The sequence below is a fragment of the Pleurodeles waltl genome, chromosome 8 (genome assembly GCF_031143425.1).
Source record: "Pleurodeles waltl isolate 20211129_DDA chromosome 8, aPleWal1.hap1.20221129, whole genome shotgun sequence".
NCBI lineage: Eukaryota > Metazoa > Chordata > Amphibia > Caudata > Salamandridae > Pleurodeles > Pleurodeles waltl.
In genome coordinates, this window is record NC_090447.1 from 1,456,537,912 (window position 1) to 1,456,551,985 (window position 14,074).

At 47.5% G+C, this 14,074-nt stretch overlaps 1 protein-coding gene across 1 annotated transcript in view; it reads right to left on the reverse strand.

The window, feature by feature from the left end:
* Positions 1-10,570, reverse strand: part of LOC138248766 (T-lymphocyte activation antigen CD86-like) — a 224,301-nt gene extending 213,731 nt beyond the window's left edge. Inside the window, exon 1 of the mRNA XM_069202643.1 lies at positions 10,463-10,570. The gene's annotated coding sequence lies outside the window, so the exon portion shown is untranslated. The remainder of the gene's footprint in view (positions 1-10,462) is intronic.
* Between the last annotated feature and the right edge of the window lie 3,504 nt (positions 10,571-14,074).

Sequence of the window (14,074 nt, forward strand, 5' to 3'; positions counted from 1 at the left end):
GGGTAGACTTCTTTGATTTTTCCAGTAAGGTATTGAATGGATGGGTGCGGGCAGTAAAGTAGATGATTATGTGGGGTTGTTTAATTTGATCCTGAGAGAGCATGTGCTCAGTTTTTGCTTTACAGAGTTGCACCAGCACCTGATTGACAGTAAGCAGACTGATCCCAGGAAGCTTGCTGAGGAGGCAGGCCTCTGGGTTAGCACAACAGTGTCCAAAAAGGTCACTGGGGGGAGGACACCCACAAAGGTGGTCAGGGTTCCCACCAGAAGAAAGAGGGGGCAAAAACTTAAAAATAAGGAGTTCTCAAAAGACCCCCAAATTAATTCCCAGGGGGGTGGTGGTAACCAGTCCCAGCCTGATTCTGAAAAGAAGCCAGGGTTCTTTGACAAGAAGAAAGGGAATTGTGTACCCAAATGCTTAGAGTGCACCATGTATGGTCACTACAAGGGTGACTCCAAGTGTCCCATGCAGGCACAGCCCCCCACTGGAGGGCAGACACCTGGGTTGGCTACTGTAGTGCTTGGGGAGGAAGTAGTCCCAGATAGCTTTGGGGAACAGATAGAGATAACCCTAGTGTCCCTGAGAGATGAGGAAATGGTGCCCAAAGCCCACATGCCTGTAAATACTTCCAAGTATAGGCAGTGGGTCACCATTAACGGCCAAAGGATGGAGGCTCTTCGTGGCACACAAGCCAGCATGACTACTGTCAGGGGTCAGCTGGTGTCAGCAGAGTAAGTCATCCCCTATACATTCCACCAGGCCATAGTCGCTCACAATCGTGGGAGTCACCTACCAGTGGCTCTCGTACCCTTTGAGCCGGGGCTGTAGAAAGCTGCCTCTGTACATACTATATTAAAGTGAGACATAGTGTGCACAGAGTCCAGGGATTCCCCAGAGGCTTACCAGAGGCTTAAGTAGATAATAATAATGCTCTCTTTTGTGGTAGTGTGGTCAAACAGTTAGGCTTATCAGAGGGTAGTGCAAAGCATTTGATGCACACACACAGACAATAGAAGAAGCACACACTCCATGACTTAAGTCCAGACCAATGGTTTTTATATAGCAAAAATATATTTTCTTAATTTATTTTAGAACCACAAAATTCAAGTTGTAGGTAAGTACTTCCATGGATCCATATTTCACTCAGGTATCAACAGTCTTTTGTTTGAAATAGGTAAGAAATACAGTTTTTGAATTATTGGCAATAATCTGTTTTAAAAATGGGCACAGTACAATTTTCAGAACCAGTTCCTGGGGGGAAGAAATGTTAGATCATTTTACAGGTAAGTACAACACTTACAGTTTCAGTCTCTGGGTTTTAAGAAGTCCACCGGTAGGGGTTCAAGTAAAGCCCAAACACCCACCACCAGCAACAAGGGGCCGGTCGGGTATAGAGGTCTAAGATGAGCAAATTTAACAGAGACAGGGAGTACTCGGAATCTGTTCTGCCTGAAGGTAAGTACCTGCGGCTTGGAGGGCAGACCAGGGGGGATTAGAAGAGCACCGAAGGGGCCACAAGTAGGCACCAAACACATACCCTCAGTGGCACAGTGGTGTCCGGGTGCAGGGTGCAAACAGAACGTCAGGTTTTCAATGCTGGTCTAAGAGGAGACCCCGGGGGCACTCAGAGGCTGCAGGTAAGGTCCAAGGGGGTGTCTCAGGCACACCACCAGTCGAACAAGGAGGAGGGATGCCTGCTGAACGATGAGGCACCGGAGGTCAGTTTCTCCAAGGCCTGGGGGCTCTGGGAGCAGTGTGTTTTTAGGCGTTGGATATATTTGTCCAGAGCTTCACGGTCAGGGGGATACTCGGGATTCCCTATGCAGGCGTCATCGTGGAGGGGTGGAGAGGTCAACCCAGGGTGGGCACTTGCACACAATTGCCTGGGGACCTTATTCTGCTGGGTGGACCACCTGGACACGGGCCATGGGCATTGGGTGCACAGGGGTCAGTACTCACACATTCTGAGTGAGGTAGGAGTCCTTAGTTGTAGATTTTTTTAGACAGAGCCGCTGCCCTCAGGAGTTCTTGGTCCTTTCGGGTGCAAGGCAGCCCTCTGGAGTTGGCAGAGGTTGCTGGTCCTGCTGGACACGTCGCTGGTCTTTTGCAGGTTCTTTGAAGCAGGAGACAGACCAGTAGGGCTGGGGCCAAAGCAGTTGTCGTCTTCCTTCTTCTCTACTGGGGGTTTCAGCTTAGCAGTCCTTCTTTTTCTTGTAGGTCACCAGGAAGCTGGTGAGCTGGGTTCAGGCAGGCCCTTAAATTCTAGATTTAAGGGTGTTTTAGGGGTCAGAGGGAAGTAGAAAATGGCTACTGTCCCTGAGGGTGGCTACACTCTCCTTGTGCCCACTTGTGTTATACCCCTTACCATTCTCAATCCAATGGGCTTGTGGAAATGTTCAACAAGACCCTAAAAGGCATGATCACAGGCCTATCTCAGGCCATGAGGCCTAAGTGGGACGTCCTCTTGCCATGCCTTCTCTGTACCCTGTCAGGAGACCCCTAAGCATAGGAAAGAGGGGTGGGAGAAAGCTCCCAGGAAACCCCCCAGGATGTAGTCAGTTACAGGCTGGCCCTCCGCAACCAGATGCAACGCTTCTGGAAACAGACCAAGAGCAATCTCGAGACCAGTCAAGCAGTGATGAAGCAACGGTACGACCAGAAGGCCACCCAGATAGAATTCTCATATGGAGACAAAGTATGGGTGATGGAGCCAGTAGAGCTTAGAGCTCCTCAGGACCGCTGGACTGGCCCATTCGAAATCAAGGAGCAGAAGGGGGAGGCCACTTAGTGGACCTCAAGACCCTTAGAAACCCCCTAAGGGTGCTCCATCAGAACAGAACAGACTAAAGCCTCATTTTGAGAGGTCTGAAGTCAGCATGCCTCTGGTGACAGGTGAGGGTATGAAAGAGTAGAGTGAGCCTCTCCCGACCTCCTGTCTGCCAAGGAAGGTGATGGGCCAGTAGAGGGCATCAATCTCTCTGACTCCCTGACCCTAGATCAGAGACTGCTACGAGTTATTGGAATAGTTCTCTTCCATGTTTTCCCTCACCCCTGGACTCACACACTTGTGTGTCTATGATTGTGACACAGGAGACAGTCCCCCTCTAAAGAATACAATTTATAGAGGCTAAGGTAAGGTAAGGTCCAGCATCAAGGAGGAAGTTGCCAAGATGCTGGCTCTTGGGGTGATTGAGAAGTCCGGCAGTCCCTGGTCCAGCCTAGTGGTGTTGGTTCCCAAGGCTGCCACTCCTGGTGCCGAACCAGAGCTTAGGTTCTGCGTGGACTACTGTGGTCTCAACTCTGTCACAAAGACAGATGCTCACCCCATCTCCCAAGCTGATGAGCTTGTAGACAGGCTAGGCGCTGCCAAATTCCTCAGTACCTTTAACCTCATGTCAGGGTACTGGCAGATCGTCTTGACTGAGGGGGCAAAAGAGAGATCTGCTTTTTCTACTCCTGAGAGTCATTACCAGTCCTGGGTAATGCCCGCTACATTCCAACGGTTGGTTAACGGGGTCCTAGCTGGCAAGAATGCCTTCTGCGCAGCCTATCTAGACGACATCACCGTCTATAGTTCCAGCTGGGAGGAACACCTGTTCCACCTCAAGGAGGTGCTTCAGGCCCTGCAACAGGCAGGCCTGATAATTAAGCCCAGTAAGTGCCAGATTGGGCAGGGTTTCTTGGTGTACTTGGGACACCTAGTAGGTGGTGGCAAGGTGCAGCCTCTCCAGGCCACGATTGAAACAATCAAGGCCTGGCAACCACTTAGAACCCAGACAGAGGTGAGAGCCTTCTTAGGTCTCACTGGATATTACCGCAGATTTGTTAAGGGTTATGGCAACATAGTGGCCCCGTTAACAGAACTCACATCCCAAAAGCAACCTAAGTTGGTGAATTGGACAGAGGCTTGTCAGAAAGCCTTTGACTCTCTGAAGGAAGCTATGTGCATGGCACCTGTGCTCAAGGCACCTGGCTACTGCAAACAATTAATGGTGCAGACAGGTGCTTCAGAGCATGGGATACGGGTGGTCCTAGCACAGCTGAATGAGGAGGGCCTAGACCAACCGGTAGTCTTTATTAGCAGAAGACTATTGCCACGGGAACAGAGGTGGAGTCCTATTGAAAGAGAATCATTTGCTGTGGTCTGGGCACTGAAGAAGCTGAGACCATACCTGTTCGGGACTCACGTCCGGGTTCAGGCAGACCACAGGCCCTTTGGATGGCTCATGAAGATGAGGGGTGAAAATCCTAAACTCTTGAGGTGGTCCATTGCCCTACAGGGTATGGACTTTATGGTAGAGCATTGCACAGGGACTGACCAATGGTCTCTCCAGATACTTCTACCTTATCAATGAAAGTTCCCAAGGGGTTGGGTAGCTCTCCCCACTTTCAGCTAGAGGGGACACATGTTAGACCTGACAGCCTTAGGGTGGTCACCCCCAAATTTTTGCCTGCCTACCTCCACTTTCTGACACTGTATTTGCTGGTTTTAGGACACTGCACACTTTACCACTGATAACCAGTGCTAAAGTGTATATGCTGTCTCCCTTAAAACATGGTATTATTGGCTCATACCCAATTGGTATATTTAATTTACTTGAAAGTCCCTAATAAAATGCACATCATGTGCCGAGGGCCTGTACTTTAAATGCTACTAGTGGGTCTGCAGCACTGATTGTGCCACCCATATCAATAGCCGCTTAACCATGTCTCAGGCCTGCCACTGCACTTCGACTTGGTATTTAAAAGTCCTTGTCAAGCCTTAAACTCCCCTTTTTCTACACATAAGTCAACCCTAAAGTAGGCCCTAGGTAACCCGTAGGGCAGGGTGCTGTGTAGGCAAAAGGCAGGACATATAACTGTGTGTTTTATATGTCCTGGTAGTGGAAAACTCCTAAATTTGTTTTCCACTGCTGTGAGGCCTGCATCTTCCATAGGGGTACCCTCATATACTATTTGAGTGGTAGATTCTGTTCAGAAAGGAGTAGACAGGTCATATTTAGTAGGCCAGAATGGTAATGCAAAATCATGCTGACTGGTGAGGTTGGATTTTATATTACTATTTCAGAAATGCCACTTTTAGAAAGTGAGCATTTCTCTGCACTTAAATCCTTCTGTGCCTTACAATCCACATCTGGCTGGGTTAGTTGACAGCTCCCTTGTGCATTTCACTCAGTCAACCCCAAACACAGGATACTCAGTCACACCTGCACACATCTGCATACTGAATTGGTCTTCCTGAGCTGGAAGGGTGGAGGGCCTGACACTTACATGTCAAAGGACACTGGTCTGTCCTCACACAATGGACTGCCAACCCCCTACTGGGACCCTAGCAGACAGGGTTGTACTGAAAGGGATCCTTGCCTCGTGGAAAAGAATCAACGCATCGCCTGTGGGCGCCCGGAAATCTGACTCACACCCTTCGTTTTCCCCGCAGATCCTCCTCCGCGGTTTCCGTGCGTGTAATTTTGACGCATACCAGGTACTTTGTTCTTGCAAGGGACAATTGTTGCTTTTTGAAGACTTAACACTCTTCTTATCATAAAGTGATATTTTAACTTGTACTTATCAAATCTTGTTTGTTTTGACCTTAATTCACTCAGATACATTTCTTATATTTTTCTAAACCTGTGTGGTGTCTTTTTGTGGTGTTCTCACTGTGTTTTTGCATGATTTATTGCACAAATACTTTACACATTCTCTGCTAAGTTAAGCCTGACTGCTCAGGGCCAAGCTACCAGAGGGTGGGCACAGGATAATTTGGATTGTGTGTGACTTACCCTGATTATGATTATGGTCCCTACTTGGACAAGGGTGTATATCTCTGCCAGCTAGAGAACCTAATTCTAACAGTAATGTTAGCTGGTGCTCACGTAGAGCACTCCACTGTCTACGGGCCAATTTTGTGCTATATAAAATTGCATGTATGAGTGCAAATTAACACTATTTTTTTTATATATTTGCATTTATACGCTAGCATTGTTCCCTTTATGGGAACTTACACGTGATGATGGCAGCAAGTAAAACAGAAAAAAAACAGATGCACCTTTCACTAGTCTCTGAGAATTGAAGGGCCTCTCTTAAGTACTGTAAAAAGCGACTATCTAGAAAGCCCAATGTGAGCATAGGAGGACGTATAGGTCTCTGCCAATACTGCAAATGTTTGCCAACCCTTAGCTCCATGTTCCTAACTAAACGGTGTATTGGGAAAGGTTCCGTCGCGATGCGCCGCACTCAGTGCGTGGCGTGCAGCATGCAAAAAGGGCGGTGCAGCGCGAGGGGGGTATTACTTTTTTTTTTTTTTTTTAAACGCTTACCTTGCTCGCCATCGCACCGCTCCATCTGCTCCTCTGCTGCAGGCACAGGCTCCCAGACTGCCCTGTGGCCAATCCTGACGCTGCTCTGAGCTAAGTCAGGTTTGGCTGGGAACACCCAGCCAGGGCACTCCCAGGCAGACTGGGAGCCTGTGCAGCTCTCTCCATCCCAGTGTTGCTGGGATGGAGAAAGTCTACTGTGCTTGTGTGTTTGGTCGGCACAAGACGGTCAGCCAAATATACATGCGCAGTGAGGGGGAGGGCTGTGAACTCCCCCTCACTGATCGTCACCCCTGTGGCCCTGCCTATTTAACAAGAAAACGATTATAAACAGCGTTTATAATCGTTTTCTTGTAAGGGTTTTGCAGCTGCTGGTGGGGAGGTAACGCTCCTCCACCCTAATGGAGGAGCCGCCCCTGGAAAGGTTTCCATCTGCTAATCTGGGCCACTTGTTTTTGGCTGCCTGGGCCTATAATTGTGGCCCCAGTCCAACCCAGGACACGTGGCACTTGTTTTCCATCAATGAAGCCATTTCTTGGCTCCTTTGATATCCACGCCCTATCAAGGACCTGTTCAGTTGATCTGCCAAAGCCTCACCCTTGCTCTCCCTAACGGGGGAACTCCACGAGTTCTGAGGAGATTTGACCATCTTCCAGGAAACCATTGCAGCCTGCGGAGCAGGGAGCAGAGATTAGATACCATAGAGCAGACCACACCCACCCCTTTCTCCCCGTAGCAGCCCGCTCCTCCAAACACCGCCACCCTCCCTCGCATTTCAATCGATGTTCTCTCTTGCCTATTGTTCATTTGTGTGCATAACTTTTGGGCAATCGTAAAGAGACATTTTGTTTCACTGTTTACACCTCCCAGCAATTAGGTGATCTTTTATTCGCAGCTCGTACCAATAGTGCAGCAGGTACAGTTGCACCGGCGCCTGGCATGTAACGGGCCCCCTGAACCTCAATTGTGTCTCTTTTTTACTGCCTAGAGAAGGGGGTGAGGCAGCCGCATGACCTGTCGTGCATTAGGACCCACAACGGCCGTGTTGTCACCAGGCACAGGCTGTCCCTCACAGCGTTTCAGTGTTTCGTGCTGGTGTTTTATCACACGATGTTATTGCAGGAACTATTCTGTACTTGTTATTAGGATTTTTTGTTTGAAGTTTTTATTTTATAAAATTTGAGTCCATAGCTCTTTATACTTATGTTTCCCATCTTTTAAGTGTTCACTCATAATTCTTTCTCCAGGGTGATAAAATGAAGCTGTAGTTAACATATTTCCACAGATATTTCATTCATAAATAGACGGTAACACTTTGATGTCCTTAGTTCTCCAGCATGCTATGTTGCTATGCATCACAAAAATGTACACTCACCTGAAATCATTAGCGTTGCAGTGTTTGAACATATGCACGACTGTGGCTAAAACACAATGGATGTAGGTAGCGTGGCCCAGCGTGTGATGCGCACACCCACACGTTCCCCTCCCCCCTTTCCAGGGCCTAGCTAGAATTAAATAGTTAACACAATTGTAGCAGAATAGTTTGCTTGCGCTTTTGGAACATGGATTCATGGTCAAACATTCAGTAAATTCTTTACGAAGTTTGTAACACCGGTTTCTTTAGTATGAAATATTGCAAAAACGTCTCGCTAGAACTTCAGCCAACACTTATTTTGCGCTTATTTACTGCTTTCTTCAATTCTCAATGTTGAAAAAGATTTATAAGAAACCCATGATAACCAATTAGTATTAGTAATTATGAGAGGAGAAAGCTGTGCAGCTCACAGCACAGATTTCATACACAGATTTTGAGGATTTAATTGAGCCTCACACTAGAGACACAAAAATCTACATGAACCAATGCAGCCAATAAAAAATACAGTCCACAAAAATCGACAATCTAGTCTGGGATGCTCCATGCAGAGGGTCTGATCAGGAAACATTTTTTGACTGGTGCTTGTTCATATTTTTGGTGGCAAGCTAAGGAAGGACTTGTTACAAACCTCTTTTTCCACAGTATTTTGAAAACAGGATTCTGAGGTGGAAATATGTGTTGATAACATTTGTGCATATTTGCTATGTGGAATTTTGTTGTGGTGGTGGTGTGTTCTTTATAAGCTGCTGTGTTTTTGCGCTGCATTATTGTAATTTGATTGTGTTGTCTTTTACTGCAATTGCTGTGCTGTGCTCTGCTTTGTTTTGATGTGCCCTTTTATGTTGTAATTATGTTGTTATTTTGTGTGTGCTATAGTGCTATGTTGTGTTGTTTGATATGTTGTTATATTGTTTTGCTGCTACATTTCCAGCCAAAAGCAGCACATTCCTTGAAAGTTGCTGTGACAAGGGGGGAAATAGCACTTCTGCTCCTCTTTAGGTCATGCACACAAGTGCTTCCCAGCTGTTGTCTTTCTGTAGGGCTTTTAACCACGCCCATGTCACACCCATCCCTTTCATTGGTTCGTGGGCTTGCCTTTTGAAATTCGCTTGATTTCATTAGAGGCATGCCTATGTCATGCCGTTACCAGTGTATAGCCTTCCTCGAGAGCACCGGCCAACCAGTGAAAACATATGCAGGTCCATGTTTTCCGCATGGTTCCTGGACTACTTTTTCTTTTTATTTCCTACACAGCACAGTCTTGGCAGTAATCAAACGCTTTGCATCCCTTCCAGTTTACTTCCATTGTGCGTCTCCAGTTCCTGCTCCTGTGTCTGCCCATCTTGCGTTTCCCGTAGAGAGTTAATTATTCCACATTCATGCAAACTGTGCATTGCATCACGCGTGTGACAAGAGGTGTGTGTGCATCGGGGACAAGTGAATACGTGACAGCACATTAATTAAAGATCTCCCATCAGCAATCTCATCTGCAGTCACGCTTCTCCAGTCTTGCTGCCTGTGTGTATTGCTCTCTGTGAGTCCCTGTGTCTATGCGTGTCTGTGTCTTTTTTACACCTTACATTGTTTATTTTGTCTCTTCTTCGCGCTCTGTGGCGGCCATGCCGCTCTGAAGTTTCATAGAGTGCAAACTTGTCCTGTTTGCGGCTGTTCAGATACTTTTCAACTGCCACTGGAAGCCTCTGTATCTTTTGATCAAAACATGTTTTTCCAGTTGGATTTAGGTATACTTCTGCCAAGGGTGTGATTACAGTCACTCCTTGAACATGGGCATGCAAAATTCGCCCCTTCGTACCAGGCACAAAAACTAATTATACACTCTAGTGACGGTGTCATCAGAGTCAGTCTTCCCAAAGCTTTGAAGTTTCGCTGTTTAATGTGTGAGTAACTCGTGAAGTCCATCGTTTTCTCGGCATGCTGGGATTTGTACTACGGTTTAGCCCATCAAAACTAGGACTGCAAGTCCCAGAAAGCCAAGAAAATACCTGGCATGGAAGCTTGAGAGCTCCGATCAACTCCTAATAGTGTGGCTGCCTGTGTGTATTTTTGAAGCCTGAATCTAGCACATAGCAATAGAGAACTGCAGTGCAATAGGACACTGTAGCGCCAGGGAAGATTTGGTTAAGAGCAGTGGTCGAAGTGGGTGGGATCTAAGGGGCACGACACGCCCATACTTTTCCGATTGATCAGAAACCATTCCCCTACTTCATGTAAAAAGTCAGCCACCCCGGCATCATGCACGGAGTCTCCTGTTCTGGCAAATCACGGCCCGCAGGCTGTTAAACAAACCATGGCACCTTCTTCCCTGAGAGAATCGCAAATGTAATGGACGCTTGGAGCCAGTACTGGCTCAAACTGACCGAATTACTCAAAGCTTTGTGGTTTAATGCATTTCTCTTGGCAACATTTAATTCTTGGTCTTGAACCGGCAAAACGTGTAACTCAGCGGACCCTGTGACATTCAGGTCTACATTCAACGCAACTCTTAAAAACACAGTCAAATCTGCTCATTTACATTCTCCTCTTGGAACGCCTAGTGGCATGGATACATTTTTACGTGTGTAAAGCAATTTTTTTCTAATCGCCGCACAAGTGTTTTTGCATCAAAACACCAATTGTGCACTAAATCTTACTAACTTAGTTAGTCAGTGTATAAGTGAAATGCTTTCTGATATATTTTAGTCAGCCCGTACATATTTCTTTTGGCTTATAGTAAACATATTTCATTTTCTCTGTAATTCTACCAATCCCTACCTTCTTCTGGTCGTATTCTGTTTCCCAGTTGTGCTGTGATGTCTGACGTCGCTTGCAGTGCTTGAGTGAGATTCTCACGAGGCTTACCCAGGGCTCTGTGAAGCGATACCAGCCCTCTAATGAGCGCGAGCCGCAATCAGCCCTGGTCTATGAACTACAGTCTGTTGCCAGGCAACAAGGCTATCGGGTCACTCTGCCCTAATAAAGTCAGTTACCATTCGGATTCAAGTCTGGGAGGAGCATAGCCTTCGTCAGTCTAATAGTAAGATCAGTCAAAGTACAGCAACCACCTGAGCTCTTTCTTGAATTATACCGCCTTACACTGCTGCAGAGATACAGCTTTCTACAGCACGCGCCTTAACATTGTAGGCCATCGTAAAAACCTATTGTTTCTAAACCTCAAGACTGTGATAAGAAGTGGCATGTGCATAAGCACCTTTTCTCATGTGCTTATGCCTAAATATGTTTCTAAATAATCAGATTCTGCAAGGGGGCATGTCACTTTCATGTGGCATAAGGGGTTCAGAGTTAGGGGCATGTATCAGAAGTCGGAACGTCCTTATACACACTTCAGATAGCAGAATGTCCTCAGTTAAAGCACTCTTCCTGTTCCTATGCCTCCCACACACAAAACATGATACTGTTCACAGTTTATGTCTCTGTTTGCACTAAACACTCAATGGAGACTAATGGATCCCTCGACCACTCGCAGTCCGGCTTCCGAGCCAACAACAGCACCGAGACCGCCCTCATCGCAGCCACTGACGACATCCGAGCCCTGCTCGACAACGGGGAAACAGCGGCCCTCATCCTCCTGGACCTCTCCGCAGCGTTCAACACTGTCTGCCACCGCACCCTAGTGCAGCGCCTCAGCAACATCGGAATCCAAGAGAAGGCACTAGAGTGGATCATCTCGTTCCTCGCCGGAAGAACCCAGAGAGTCCGCCTCCCCCCGTTCAGATCCGAGGCCACCGAAGTCATCTGCGGCGTACCACAAGGATCATCACTCAGCCCCACCCTCTTCAACGTCTACATGAGCCCCCTCGCAGCCATCGCACGTCATCACAACCTCAACATCATCTCCTACGCCGACGACACCCAGCTGATCCTCTCCCTCACCAACGACCCAGCCACCGCCAGAACCAACCTGCACAAAGGGATGAAAGACGTAGCCGAGTGGATGATGAACAGCCGCCTGAAACTGAACTCAGACAAGACGGAAGTCCTCATCCTTGGATCATCACCCTCTGCCTGGGATGACTCCTGGTGGCCCCCTGCCCTGGGCAGCGCACCCAAACCAACGGACCACGCACGCAACCTGGGCTTCATCCTAGACTCCTCCCTCTCGATGACCAGACAAGTCAACGCCATCTCATCATCATGCTTCAACATCCTACGCATGCTCCGAAAGATCTTCTGATGGATCCCCACCGAAACCAGGAAGACGGTCACCCAGGCACTCGTTACCAGCCGACTGGACTACGGTAACACCCTCTACACCGGAACCACGGCCAAACTACAGAAAAGACTCCAACGCATCCAGAACGCCTCCGCACGCCTCATTCTTGACATCCCCCGACACAGCCACATCTCCGGACACCTGAGAGACTTGCACTGGCTCCCCGTCAGCAAGAGAATCACGTTCCGCCTCCTCACCCACGCACACAAGGCCCTCCACGACCTGGGCCCCAGGTACCTCAACAAACGCCTGACCTTCTACACTCCCACCCGCCAGCTACGATCGACCAGCCACGCCCTCGCCGCCGTGCCACGCATTAGAAAAGCCACCATGGGAGGAAGATCCTTCTCCTACCTGGCAGCCAAGACTTGGAACTCCCTCCCCATCCACCTCCGTCTGACCCAAGACCACCTCTCCTTCAGGAAGCAACTCAAGACCTGGCTGTTCGAGCAGTAGCGGTCCCCCCTCCCCCAGCGCCTTGAGACCCTCCGGGTGAGTAGCGCGCTATACAAATTTCTTGATTGATTGAATACAAACCCACTTCTGCTTGCAAGAAAATAAGTATAACCGCAATTCACTCTGTCGATGGATGTTTTCCTGTGTCCTACACTTTTGTGTAGTTTAGAAGTAAAGAGAAGGGAGTGTGACTTGAGGGCTCAGGGTGGGTAGAGGTAAAGGGAGGTCAGGGTGACTTTTTTTCCTGCAGTTTTATGTAGTGCGAGGTCAACCCAAAGGTATTGTAGCACTTTACATGAGCACCAGTTACATTATAAAATCATTTACGTAGAGCTGCAGATTGAGGAAGAAGGTAAATGGAAGTCCTTTAGTTATATGTAGAGCCACTGGAATTATATGGCAGGAAAAGATGAAATTATGAGGCAGGCAATTTATGGCAAGAAGAGTCCAGTTATGAATTTACAGTGCCAACAGCTGTAACTCAAGCAAATGCTAGACTTATTCCATTGCAAATGCTTGTTAATTATTTAGTGATAAAGACTCAGTCTTAACTTAGTGCTCACAGTGCTCACTTGATGTGATAGGGCCCTTGATCTCTATAGAGACACTAAAAGAGTGAAATATACTGTTGAATATGGCCCTTTCTGCAGTGTTATCCCCAAACATTTTGCCTTTCTCCTCCTTTTTTTCTGACCCTCTTATTGTTGGCTTGACTCTGGGCACTTTACTACTGCTAAACAATGCGGTCCTCCCTGAAAACGTGGTATGATTGGCTTACACCTGTTTAGCTTATTTAATGTAACTGTTAGTCCCTTGTTTAGTGGTATACCATATACAATACCATACCATACCATATGCTGAGGTTCCATAAATTTAATGCTATGAGTGGGCCTTCAACCTGGCAGATTACACCACCCACTGAAGTAGCCTTTCAAACTTGTCTCAGGCCTACCACTGCAGGGTCTGTGTGCACAGTTTGCTGCCACATTGACTTGGCATCTAAAGTTACTTACCAATACTGGAACTTCCCTTTTACTACATATAGGTCACCCCTAAGGTAGGCCCTAGGTAGCCATATGGGCACAGTGCAGTATAGGTAAAAGGTAGGACATGTGCTTTCACTATGTGGCATGTCCTAGTAGTGCCAAACAGCTTATTTGGTTTCTCACTGTTGTGAGGCCTGTTCCTTTCATAGGCTAGCTTCGGGAATTCCCTGAAAGGTTCCCAAGTTGTAATTTCTGATCTGTGAGGTGTAGTTTGGGCATGTATGGTATGTTTGGAATGCTAGTGAGAAATCCTGCCTATTGGTGTAGGTGGATTTTGTATTACTATTGTTGAAATGCCACTTTTAGGAAATGGACATTTCAACATGCTTATGACTCTTTTGCTTTGCAGCCTGACTCCAATCCACTAAGAGGGTAGAGTGACAGCTCGGCTCTGTGCATTCCTTCCAGACAGCCATCACACACTGCTGGTTCAAGGCAGATTGGGACTGGAGTTGGCATCACTTGTCAAGTCTGGACTTTCAGCAGAAGAGCCCAGGCACTGGCAGATGAAGACTTTGATGTCACTGAGACTTCTAATTGGAGGCAAGCTCAGTTCCAGCCCTTGGAGAACCTTGGAAAGTAGGATGTAGAAAGCAAATTCCAGTCCTTTCACTCCCAGGACAGAAGCAGCAAGTAGCAGGCCAGCACAAA